The 13,114-nt window shown below is 43.4% G+C and overlaps 1 protein-coding gene across 1 annotated transcript in view; it reads left to right on the top strand.

Moving 5' to 3' along the window:
- The first annotated feature begins 12,289 nt into the window (after positions 1-12,289).
- LOC120941721 (SREBF chaperone) overlaps positions 12,290-13,114 on the top strand; it is a 111,237-nt gene continuing 110,412 nt past the window's right edge. The window contains exon 1 of the mRNA XM_040355340.1: positions 12,290-12,387. The gene's annotated coding sequence lies outside the window, so the exon portion shown is untranslated. The remainder of the gene's footprint in view (positions 12,388-13,114) is intronic.

Genomic DNA, 13,114 nt, shown 5'->3' with positions numbered 1-13,114 from the left:
AATGCTCAGACCAGAGTCATCATCAAAGGCATCATGGTCATCATGGTCATCATGGTCATCATGGCGGGGCTGTGAGGCCTCCGTTGCCTCACTTTTCATCCAAAATCCATCAAAAAGTGGTAGATTCTCGGTTTCTGGGGTCATAGCAAGAATGCTCAGACCAGAGTCATCATCAAAGGCATCCTGGTCATCATGGTCATCCTGGTGGGGCTGTGAGGCCTCGGTGGTCTCAGACTCATTTTCACTGTAAGAGAAAAAAGAGATTAGTAAGACAAGATAGGAAAAAAAAATGGTGCAGTGTACATGGCAGGGGTGTCGGGAGGCCCGGGCTTGGGTGGCTTGGGCCCCGAATGGGTGCCCCCGAAAAGCCCCGAGTCTCAGGCATGCAGGCTCTCCATTGTTAGCCCTGAGTGGAGTAGCGAGCGGCGGGAACGATCTGATCCCGAGAGCCGCGGAGCCGAGTCCTGCCGAGTGCAGCCGAGTGCCATAGAAGCAGGTCCCGCTTTCTGAGGCCTGTGATCGATGTCCCACTGGTCCAATGCCACGCGTGACGTCCATCATAGGCACTGCAGGCTCCAGAAGGCGGGATTTACAATGCGGCCGCTGTGCCACATCGCTCGGCTCTCCTACTCTCCAGGCTCTACCCCTAACCCTAATCCTAACCCTAAGCCCTAACCCTAATCCTAACCCTGAATTCCATCAGTAAAGTGCAGCAAATCTAATCACTTGTGTGGACATTCCTTCCTTGGGATATAAAGGTCAATGGCTGGGAATGTCATGTGGAGGCCTCAGGCATGGAGAGGGCACAATATGGCGGAGGGTTTCCTCTTCACAGGAGGGATAGTGTTCTAGCAAAAGGAAAGGAGTGGGACAGGAAGCCATGCTTTGACGCCAACATCCAGCCAATCACGGAGCCCCTCTTACACACTGACCTGGTGCTCATGTTCCTGATCTAACCCTCAGTCCACCATCATTGGCGATGTTACATTGTACAAAGGAAATTCTAATGAAGAAACTTACGTGGTGGTTGGAGAACTGCTGCAGGTATTGAATTCCACATCTTGGATGTCGGATCTTCTGGCGATGGGATCTGATGATGGGATGGCGAAGAGCTCACAATCGATCCAAAACTAAAGAGAAAAAAGTCATATTGATTATTACAGCAGCTTCAGGATGACATAAAACAGATCTATCATATAACGTCCTTCAGCTTAAAGCAGGTGAAGCAATAGATGATTTCTGATTGGTTGGTAGTTTCTGCGTTTCATCCATTGCTTGACTGATTAAGCTGAAGAGGGAATAGTTTGATCCAGGGAATTGCGCCAAGTGCCTGTGTGAGGTCACCGAGGAAATGAGACAAAACTGCATTCCCTGACCACATCATTGGTTGCCTTCCTCTGGAACAAACTGCTCCTGTTTTTTAAAGACTGAACCAGACACAGGTGAGTCGGCTTCAGCCACGTAAGAAGCATAGAGGACACTTACCTCATCCAGACGGGGTCGGTTCTTAGAATCATTCACTGTGGTGAGACTTTTCAGATCGGATTCTGGTTCGCATTCATCGGTGATTCCTTGGACGTCTGATTGTGGGGTATGAGTTGTTTCACTCTTCGTCCAAAATCCATACAAAACTCTCCGTATGAGACTGCACAGACCAGATCCATCATCAAAGGCATCATGGCGGGGCTGTGAGTCCTCGGTTAAGTCAATCTCCATCCAACATTCATCGGGGGTCATAGCGAGACTGCTCAGACCAGATCCATCATCAAAGGCATCATGGCGGGGCTGTGAGCCCTCAGTTAAGTCAATCTCCATCCAACATTCATCGGGGGTCATAGCGAGACTGCTCAGACCAGATCCATCATCAATGGCATCATGGTGGGGCTGTGAGGCCTTGGTGGTCTCAATCTCCATCCAAATTTCGTCTAGGAGGGTTAGATTCCCGGTTCCTGGGGTCATAACGAGACTGCTCAGACCAGATTCCTCATCATGGTCATCCTGGTCATCATGGTCATCCTGGTCATCATGGCGGGGCTGTGAGGCCTCGGTGGCCTCAGACTCATTGTCACTGTAAGAGAAAGAAGAGATTAGTAAGACAAGAAAGGAAATAAAATGGCGCAGTGTACATGGATTATACATTCACATTCATGTATGTAACATTTTCCCGCATCGCCCAATTCAGTGTATTGTAGATCTAATTTGTACAAAATGAAAGCCCAATTGAATCCTTTATTTCAATCAGCCAAGTGTATTCCAGGCCCATCAATACAGAAGGTGTTCAATGTCGTCATGTATGTTTTCTTTCTAAAGCAGCCACAGACTAAGAGGAAAAGCCTGTCCCCTGCCAGCAGGTATGGAGTGGAAATGATATTCTCTGTGGGAATGAACTGGTCTCTCTGCAGAGGTCCAACACGCCCCCTATTGACTCATTCCTATAGAGCTACAATCAGTAAAGCACATGCTGCCTGCTGATTGGAGACTTTCAGCCTTGACTCAACTTCCTATACATCTAATGGAGATCCAGTAGGAGTGCGGAAGTGCTGGACTGTGGTTAGAACTCCTAACCCCCCACCCAACTATACACCTAGTGGAATATCTAGACCTTCAGCATAATCTGCAATACCATTAACGTCTGGATGGAAGGATATTATATGATCCTACTGGATAGGAGGCAGATCTGGCTATCTGGTTATTTCCTCATAAAGTGGGCTGCTGGGCGTTACATATATCACCTCCAATCATCATCTAGCCCAGTGCCTTGGGGCCCTATTCCACCAACTGACACCATCAATGGGGCAGCATTCCACCAACTGACACCATCAATTGGGTACCATTCCACCAGCTGACACCATCAATGGGGTACCATTCCACCAACTGACACCATCAATGGGGGTACCATTCCACCATCTGACATGATCAATGTAGTACCATTCCACCAACTGACACCATCAATGGGGCAGCATTCCACCAACTGACACCATCAATTGGGTACCATTCCACCAGCTGACACCATCAATGGGGTACCATTCCACCAACTGACACCATCAATGGGGGTACCATTCCACCATCTGACATGATCAATGTAGTACCATTCCACCAACTGACACCATCAATGGGGTACCATTACACCAACTGACACCATCAATGGAGTACCATTCCACTAACTGACACCATCAATGGGGCAGCATTCCACCAACTGACACCATCAATGGAGTACCATTCCACCAACTGACACCATCAATGGGGTACCATTCCCCCTACTGACATCATCAATGGGGTACCATTCCCCCTACTGACACCATCAATGGGGTACCATTCCCCCTACTGACACAATCAATGGGGTATCATTCTCCCAACTGACACCATCAACGGGGTACTATTTCTCCCATTAAAACCAATGCTGGGGCACTGATGCCAGGGGACTTTCTACACCCACTAGCCACAGTCTGGCTCCCCTAAACTGGACCTTTACTTAGAAAGTTTGCAGACCCCAGATCTAGCCAATAGGTTCTTTGTTGCCATAAGTTTTCCCCACCAGACATTGTCTCTTCGGGTGATTGGAATAAATATTGTAGGGTCACGGGACCCGATGTCTCCCAAGTAAGATATCGGGGGCACTTTTGTCTTTGTCCAATAATCCAGAGCAACAATCGTCTGGATCGAAAATCAGTTTAGAATATTCAGGAAACAAAATGAATGAATGTTACTATGGACAGCCAAATGGCAGCAAAACTTCCTCCCATGACTCTCTTCTTCCAAACCTGACCCGAGGGGTCCTGGCCTTGTGAGAAGGGGGGGCTGGTGCTGCTCGTGTTCCTAATCTTACCATCATCACTGAATATGTTACATTGTACACAGGAAACTGTAATGAGGATACTTACATTTCGATGGATGAGACGCTACGGGCTTCGGAGTTGGCACCATAGTGGTCAGAGTCATCATAATCATCCATGTTTTGGACAATGAATGTGTCCGTCTTCATAGGCGGGACCTGATAATAAAGGAATCAAACATTAGTCATTATTAAACTTCTTCACCTGACATTAATAGAACACTTTTATGGGGCGTATTTCCTATATTTCACTCGGATAAATTGTCTTTAGGTACGAAGCCTCCCTGCCGCTCCTTCCTCCACTACCCAACCATGAAGGAAGGGCCACCTTATATATAGTCCATTCATTGCCTTCCTGTATGGTTATATCTGCTCTAGATCTAATCTCTCTGATCATTGGAGGAGCTCCGCCTACTGATCACTTCTATGGATTTCCATATGGATATGAGGGGCATGAGAAGGTCCCCCCAACCATGAAGGAAGGGCCACCTTATATATAGTCCATTCATTGCCTTCCTGTATGGTTATATCTGCTCTAGATCTAATCTCTCTGATCATTGGAGGAGCTCCGCCTACTGATCACTTCTATTGATTTCCATATGGATATGAGGGGCATGAGAAGGTCCCCCAACCATGAAGCAAGGGCCACCCTATATATAGTCCATTCATTGCCTTCAGAGGCGTAGCTTGAAGCTTGTGGGCCCCCGATGCAAAGGATGACCTGGGCCCCTGGTCTGTACTCACCCTGTGCTCCTCTCCATTCAGGAAATTGCTCACAGCTTGTCCCCAGCCAATGAGAACGGAGGGGTGTGGACCATGAAAGGCAAAAGTGGAAGCCCAGTACTGGAGCATGGCTGTGGGGCCCCTGGGCAGATCGGACCTGGACTTTGAGGAGGATATGATAATATGACAGGGAGGCTGCAGGGGCCCCCTGGAGCCAGGGGTGGGGTTGGAATTGTGACCCCTGCAACCCCTAATGCTACGCCCATGATTGCCTTACTGTATGGTTATATCTGCTCTAGATCTAATCTCTGTGATCATTGGAGGAGCTCCGCCTACTGATCACTTCTATGGATTTCCATATGGATATGAGGGGCATGAGAAGGTCCCTGTTGCCTATATCTCGAGGTGTTCATAAGATACGGATATTTTATACCCAACCAGCTACAGAACATCCTACTGATGTGTAATCCTCCATGAAGGCAACGTCACCCCTTCACTTTATATATTCTATATACAAGAACGTGTACTTACCTCTCCGTCTCTGCCTTCATCATGGCCGATTTCCTTTTGGGCCTCGTCTCGTTGGCTTTCCATCTCGGCTTTTCTTGCCCGAGCTTTCTGAAGAAGTTCTCTTTTCCTTCCTCTGGTCAGCTGTTTTCCTTCTTTGTCCCACTCGGCTTTCAATGCGTAGGCTTTCTGTAAAAGTCCTTGCTTCTTCCCTCCTCTCCTCTCCTCTGCTTTCTTCAGCTCCCCGCCTGTCTGCTGGATGAGGAGCACCTTTCTCTCCTCATCCTTCTTCTCCTCCACCTTACTCTCCTCCACCTTACTCTCCTCATCCTTCTTCTCCTCCACCTTACTCTCCTCATCCTTCTTCTCCTCCACCTTACTCTCATCCACCTTACTCTCCTCATCCTTCTTCTCATCCACCTTACTCTCCTCATCCTTCTTCTCCTCCGCCTTACTCTCCTCCACCTTCTTCTCTATCTCGGCTTTTCTTGCCCGAGCTTTCTGTAAAAGTTCTCTTTTCCTTTCTCTGGTCAGCTGCCTTTCTTTTTTTTCCACCTTCTTCTCCACCACCACCTTCTCCTCCACCTTCTTCTCCTCCATCTTGGCTTCTCCTCTGGTCAGCTGCTTTACTTGTTCCTCCCAGTCTGCTTTCATTGCACGGAATTTCCTCCATTCCTCCTCCGTTATTCTCTTAATTTCCGCCATGGTTTCTTTAGCTTTGTTCAGGAATTCTCTCCTCTCCTTCGCCTTTCTCTCACTCTCCATTCTCATTCCCATCACTACGTCTGAGAAATATCCCATCTCTGCTCTCGGTAAACTCATCCTCGAGCCTAAAATCTCTCCTAAAATCTCCTCTCCTAAAATCTCCTCTCCTAAAATCTCCTCTCCTAAAAACTCCTCTCCTAAAATCTCCTCTCCTCTCTGGTAATAAATCGCTTTGAACCTATAAAATAATAAAAAAGAAAAGGTTAGTAGACATTCAGATTGTAAAGCGAAACTTCATTTCAAAACATTTTCTTTTAGATTTGTATTCAGTGGGGGGCGGGGCTCAAACTTTTCTGAGGTTTTCCTTGTTTCCTATGTCCTGCCTGGGAAAGTTTCCCGCACTTCCTGTCATCTCAGGAGGAAAAGGAAGTGAGGGAAAGTCTACCAACCAAATCACAGATGGCAGTAAAAACACCAACTGAGGTTCGATCTCTTCCCCACCCGAAACCCGAAACCCGAAATTCTGATAAAGAGTTGCGGATCATTTTCAATGAGGAACTGTATATATACATAATCAATCAATTACATCTATCTATAAATAATAGAAAATGTATATATACTGTAATTAAATATATACATGATAGATCAATATTTATTGAAAAAATATATAAATAAAAAAAATGTAATAATTATATATAATTTATAAAAAAAAAAATATATATATATATATATATATATATATATATATATATTACTGTATGTGTGTGTATATATATATATATATATATATATATATATATATATATATATATATATATATATATATATATATATATATTAGGGCTGTGCGTTAAACGCGATATTAACGGCGTTAACGCAAACCCATGTTAACGCCGTCAATATTTTTGTCGCGCGATTAACGCAGGAGCCCTCGGGTGGACATGCAGAGTGTGCAGCGGCGCGGCGCGGCTTACCTTTTCGCTGGATTCACAGACAAGTTACTCACCTTGTCCCTGGATCCAGCGATGCCACCCGCTGTGTGATCGAGCGGGTCCTCCTTGCTTGGCGGTTCCTCCTTGCTTGGCGGGTCCTCCTCGCTTGGCGGGTCCTCCTCGCTTGGCGGGTCCTCCTCGCTCGGCGGGTCCTCCTCGCTCGGCGGGTCCTCGCTCGATTCACAGTGCCTGTGTGACGCCGAGCTCCGTTCCCTGCGACGTTACGACGCACGGGAGCGGAGAACGGCGCCAAATTTAAAAAAGTAAACAAACACAATGCATACAGTATACTGTAATCTTATAGATTACAGTACTGTATGTAAAAAATACACACCCCCCTTGTCCCTAGTGGTCTGCCCAGTGCCCTACATGTTCTTTTATAAAATAAAAACTATTCTTTCTGCCTGAAAAACTGTAGATTGTCCAAAAGTGTCCCTTTATGTCAAAAATGGTTTTAGATCAGATAGAAAACAGCGATAATAAATTATAATCACTTGCAGAATTGTGCGATATTTGTGGGGAAATTCGTCATAAATTAGAGCGATTAATCGTGAGTTAACTATGACATTAATGCGATTAATCGTGATTAAAAATTTTAATCGTTTGACAGCACTAATATATATATATATATATATATATATATATATATATATTTTTTTTTTTTTATAAATTATATATAATTATTACATTTTTTTTATTTATTCATTTTTTCAATAAATATTGATCTATCATGTTATGGAGACTCTTATTAATCTGATATTTAATATATAAAATCCTCTCTGTAATATCAATGCGCTCCAATAATAATGATCAGTAATGAGAGATCTGGAGGGATTTTCTTTCCCATCAAATTTATTAAAAAAAAAAAAACTGAAATCTGATTTTCTGATTTTAACTGAAAATTCAGTTTGGATTCAAATATAGAAAAACCAAAAACCCCCCTCCCCCTCCTATATACTGTATATATACATAATAAATCAATTACATCTATGAATAATAGAAAATGTATATATACTGTAATTAAATATATTTACTGTATGTGTGTATATATATATATATATATATATATATATATATATATATATATATATATATATATATATATATGTGTATATATTTTTTAATAAATTATATATAATTATTACATTTTTTTATTTAAATATTTTTTAATAAATTATATATAATTATTACATTTTTTTATTTATATATTTTTTAATAAATTATATATAATTATAACATTTTTTTTATTTATATATTTTTTAATAAATTATATATAATTATTACATTTTTTTTATTTATATATTTTTTAATAAATTATATATAATTATTACATTTTTTTTATTTATATATTTTTTCAATAAATATCTCTCTATCATGTTATGGAGACTCTCATCAATCTGATATTTAATCTATAAAATCCTCTCTGTGATATCAATGCCCTCCAATAACAATGATCAATAATCAGAGATCTGGAAGGATTTTCTTTCCCATCAAATTTATAAAAAAAAATATATATATTTCCATATATTTGTGTAAAGGGATGAATGGAGGAGAAGCAGAGGATTGTGGGAAATGCGTGATGTCGGATTATTCGGGGGGAGGGGCGGGTGGAAATCTGTCCCGGGACTCAGGAGAGGAGAAAAGATGAACCTACCTTCGCGGTTGCTCAGGAACAAATCATACCCAGCAGAGGGCAGCAGCTGCTAAATGGCAGTTGGCTCCTCTAACTCCTCTCCTTTGTGATATCACAGCTATAAATAACTTGTTGTGGGTAAACAAGTCCAGTCTATTATGGTGAATACGGTAAAACAGTTAGGCAGGGGGAGCTGATATTGTGGTAAAAAGGTCAGTCTATTATGGTGAATACGGTAAAACTGTTGGAGGATTGTGGGAGATGTAGTTGTAAAGAACTTGTTCTGTGCAGACGGGTTCAAATCAGCCAATCCCGTGTCACAGCAGCGGAACTCGGAATGTAAATTAGATCTACACGTTGCCGTGAGAGGCTTCTTTCACAAAGCTCTAACACAAGGCTGAGGCAGCTGAGCTCCAATTTTCAAATGTCATTGGGATCAGCTAAAAATGAACTGCCACTTCCCAACTGCCACTGCCAGGCACCACTCAGGGAGGTTTGTAACTGACATCACATGACTGATAAGAAAGATCTCCCCCCCCCCTCCCCCCCTTGTGTGGGAGCTTTGTGATCTGTGACCTCAGACAGACAGTTTTATCTTCATGGAACTGAAATCTGATTCTCTAATTTCATCTGAAAGTTCCGTTTGGATTCAAATATAGAAAATCAAACCCCCCTCCCCCTCCTATATACTGTATATACATCATCAATCTATTACATCTATCTATGGATGAGAGGAAATGTATATATACTGTATTTATAGATATATTTTATTATTATTATATATTTTTGTATAAATATCTCTCTATCATATTATGGAGACTCTCATCAATCTGATATTTAATCTATAAAATCCTCTCTGTGATATCAATGCGCTCCAATAACAATGATCAATAATCAGAGATCTGGAGGGATTTTCTTTCCCATCAAATTTATAATAAAAAAATAATAATAATATTTCTCTATATTTGTGTAGATGGATAAATGGAGGAGAAGCAGAGGATTGTGGGAAATGCGTGATGTCGGAATATTCCGGGTGTCGGGGTGGAAATCTGTCCCGGGGACTCAGGAGAGGAGAAAAGATGGACTTACCTTCGCGGTGCTCAGGAACAAATGGTCCCCTCTCCCGGGCCGAGCCTCTTTTATTGGGGTTGGCTCCTCCCACTTATGTGATGTCACAATGTGTTATGTGCATATCAAATCAGCCAATCCCGTGTCAGCAGTGGAACTCTGACAAGGGAATATTATAGGGGGAGGGGCTGTATTATGATGAAGTGATATTATAGGTCAGGTGATATTATAGGGGGAGGAGCTGTATTACAATGAAGTGATATCATAGGTCAGGTGATATTATACGGGGAGGAGCTGTATTATGATGGAATGATATTATAGGTCAGGTGATATTATAGGGGGAGGAGCTGTATTACAATGAAGTGATATCATAGGTCAGGTGATATTATAGGGGGAGGAGCAGTATTATGATGGAGTGATATTATAGGTCAGGAGATATTATGGGGGGAGGAGCTGTATTACAATGAAGTGATATCATAGGTCAGGTGATATTATAGGGGGAGGAGCTGTATCATGACGGAGTGATATTATAGGTCAGGAGATATTATAGGGGGAGGAGCAGTATTATGATGGAATGATATTATAGGTCAGGGGATATTATAGGGGGAGGAGCAGTATTATGATGGAGTGATATTATAGGTCAGGTGATAATATAGGGGGAGGAGCAGTATTATGACGGAGTGATATTATAGGTCAGGTGATATTATAGGGGGAGGGGCTGTATTATGATGGAGAGATATTATAGGTCAGGTGATAATATAGGGGGAGGAGCAGTATTATGATGGAGTGATATTATAGGTCAGGTGATATTATAGGGGGAGGGGCTGTATTATGATGGAGAGATATTATAGGTCAGGTGATAATATAGGGGGAGGAGCAGTATTATGATGGAGTGATATTATGGGTAGACATGTGCAATTTGTTTCGTTTCTAATTCGTTTTTTAACGAAAATTCGGAAATTTTTTAATTTCGAATTTTCGTATTTCCGAATTTTTTATTTCCGAATTTTTAAATTTGCGAATTTTCGTATTTCCGAATTTCGGAAATTCGGATTTTCGGAAATTCGGAAATACGAAATTCTTTTTTTTTTTTAATCCCGAATTTTAGAAATTTTCGAATTTTTCAATTATTATTATGGAGTGATATGATAGGTAATGGGATATTATAGGGGGAGGAGCAGTATAATGATGGAGAGATATTATAGGTCAGGAGATATTATAGGGGGAGGAGCTCTATAATGATGGAATGATATTATAGGTCAGGAGATATTATAGGGGAGGAGCTGTATTATGATGGAGAGATATTATAGGTCAGGGGATATTATAGGGGAGGAGCTGTATAATGATGGAGTGATATTATAGGTCAGGACATATTATAGGGGGAGGAGCTGTATAATGATGGAATGATATTATAGGTCAGGAGATATTATAGGGGGAGGAGCTGTATTATGACGGAGTGATATTATAGGTCAGGAGATATTATAGGGGGAGGAGCTGTATTATGACGGAGTGATATTATAGGTCAGGGGATATTATATTCGTTTTCCGAATTTTCGTTTTAACGAATTTTTTATTTCCGAATATTCGGACTTCTGAATTTTCGTATTTGCGAATTTTTTATTTCCGAATTTTTTATTTCCGAATTTTTAAATTTGCAAATTTTCGTATTTCCGAATTTCGGAAATTTGGAGTGATATGATAGGTCAGAGGACTATGATGAAGTGATATTATAGGTCATGGGATATTATAGGGGGAGTAGCAGTATAATGATGGAGTGATATTATAGGTCAGGAGATATTATAGGGGGAGGAGCTGTATAATGATGGAGTGATATTATAGGTCAGGGGATATGATAGGGGAGGAGCAGTATAATGATGGAGAGATATTATAGGTCAGCAGATATTATAGGGGGAGGAGCTCTATAATGATGGAATGATATTATAGGTCAGGAGATATTATAGGGGGAGGAGCTCTATAATGATGGAGTGATATTATAGGTCAGGAGATATTATAGGGGGAGGAGCTGTATAATGATGGAGTGATATTATAGGTCAGGAGATATTATAGGGGGAGGAGCAGTATAATGATGGAGAGATATTATAGGTCAGCAGATATTATAGGGGGAGGAGCTGTATAATGATGGAGTGATATTATAGGTCAGGGGATATTATAGGGGGAGTAGCAGTATAATGATGGAGTGATATTATAGGTAGACATGGGCAATTCGTTTAGTTTCTAATTAGTTTTTTAACGAAAATTTGGAAATTCGTTAATTTCGAATTTTCGTTTTCACAAATTTTTTATTTCCGAATTTCCGAATTTTTTAATTTCCGAATTTTCGTATTTCTGAATTTTTAAATTTGCAAATTTTCGTATTTCCGAATTTCGGAAATTTGGAAATACGATTTTTTTTTTATTTATTTTAAAAATCCGGAATTTTAGAAATTTCTAATTTTTCATTTTATTATTATGGAGTGATATGATAGGTCAGGGGATATTATAGGGGGAGGAGCAGTATAATGATGGAGTGATATTATAGGTCAGGGGATATAATAGGGGGAGTAATAGATAGATCTCCTATACAGTATATGAATCTATAGAAATGTTCTGAGCGGTGCTCTTCTCTCCTCCCGGCGCTAGGTGGCGCTGTGTGTAAAGAAGGGGGCGGGGCCCAGAGCGCTCTCTGTTTTGGGTTTGCTAGGCGGGGAAAGGGGAGGGGTTCCGGACTCTGTGTAATGGGCGGGGCGCCGGGGGTCGGCGTATGGGCGGTGTGAAGGCGGGGCTGACCGCAGAGTTGGGGGCGGGTCAGTGGGAAGCCGAGCAGGTGGGCGGAGTAAGGGGCGGAGCCGTGTGCCGGGTTCTCTCACTCGCCCCTCCGCTGACTGTCGCCGCCGCCGTCGCCGCTGACCGGATCTCCCGCCTCTCAGGTAACCCCGCCCCCCTCCGCGGCCTCCATTGCCCGCCGCTCTGTATGACGTAACACGGCGGAGACATGGCGGCCTATCCTGACATTACATCATCTCCTGTCACCGCCATGTGTCCTGTCACTGAGGGGCCCCTGTGTTCCGGGACTGAGGGGTGTGAGGGGCCCCTGTGTTCCGGGACTGAGGGGTGTGAGGGGCCCTTGTGTACTAGGTGTGAGGGGTGTGAGGGGCCCCTGAGTACCGGGACTGAGGGGTGTGAGGGGCCCTTGTGTACTAGGTGTGAGGGGTGTGAGGGGCCCTTGTGTACTAGGTGTGAGGGGTCCCTGAGTACCGGGACTGAGGGGTGTGAGGGGCCCTTGTGTACTAGGTGTGAGGGGCCCCTGAGTACCGGGACTGAGGGGTGTGAGGGGCCCCCCTGTGTTCCGGGACTGAGGGGCCCCTGTGTTCCGGGACTGAGGGGTGTAAGGGGCCCCTGTGTACCGGGACTGAGGGGTGTGAGGGGCCCCCCTGTGTACCGGGACTGAGGGGTGTGAGGGGCCCCCCTGTGTACCGGGACTGAGGGGTGTGAGGGGCCCCTGTGTACCGGGACTGAGGGGTGTTTGCCCCCCCCCCCCCCGGTCCCTGGGAGGCGAGTCCCCGTGTGTTTTGCCGTTCCCTGGGAGGCGGGGTCCCAGTGTGTTTTGCCCCCCCCCCGGTCCCTGGGAGGCGGGTCCCCGTGTGTTTTGCCGTT

Source organism: Rana temporaria, chromosome 5 (genome assembly GCF_905171775.1).
Source record: "Rana temporaria chromosome 5, aRanTem1.1, whole genome shotgun sequence".
Lineage (NCBI taxonomy): Eukaryota > Metazoa > Chordata > Amphibia > Anura > Ranidae > Rana > Rana temporaria.
This window is presented reverse-complemented; position numbering and strand designations above follow the sequence as displayed.